At 44.0% G+C, this 250-nt stretch overlaps 1 protein-coding gene across 1 annotated transcript in view; it reads right to left on the minus strand.

Moving 5' to 3' along the window:
* LOC118329494 (pantothenate kinase 3-like) overlaps positions 1–250 on the minus strand; it is a 25,128-nt gene that overhangs the window by 13,934 nt on the left and 10,944 nt on the right. The gene's annotated exons all lie outside the window — the stretch shown is intronic.

Consider the following 250-nt stretch of genomic DNA (forward strand, 5'->3'; position numbering starts at 1 on the left):
CCCCCCCCTCATCATCTCCTCTTCTCTCAGTCTCCTATTTTCTCTTTCACTTAGCTTTTCCTTTCCATCTCTTAGCCTCTATCGTGTTCTCATACACATCATCTATCTTCTCTCTCCTTTCCACCTCAACTGCATCACTCTCTCCCATTTGGCTTCTTCCTTTTTCACTGCTTATTCTCCTTTCTTGCTCCTTCAGTTTCCTATTTTCTTTCCCTTCTCCTTTTTATCTCCCGCTCCTCTTGCTTGCTTC

This window comes from Morone saxatilis, unplaced genomic scaffold, assembly GCF_004916995.1.
Source record: "Morone saxatilis isolate NCDOM2014 unplaced genomic scaffold, NCSU_SB_2.0 Contig19, whole genome shotgun sequence".
Taxonomy (NCBI): domain Eukaryota; kingdom Metazoa; phylum Chordata; class Actinopteri; family Moronidae; genus Morone; species Morone saxatilis.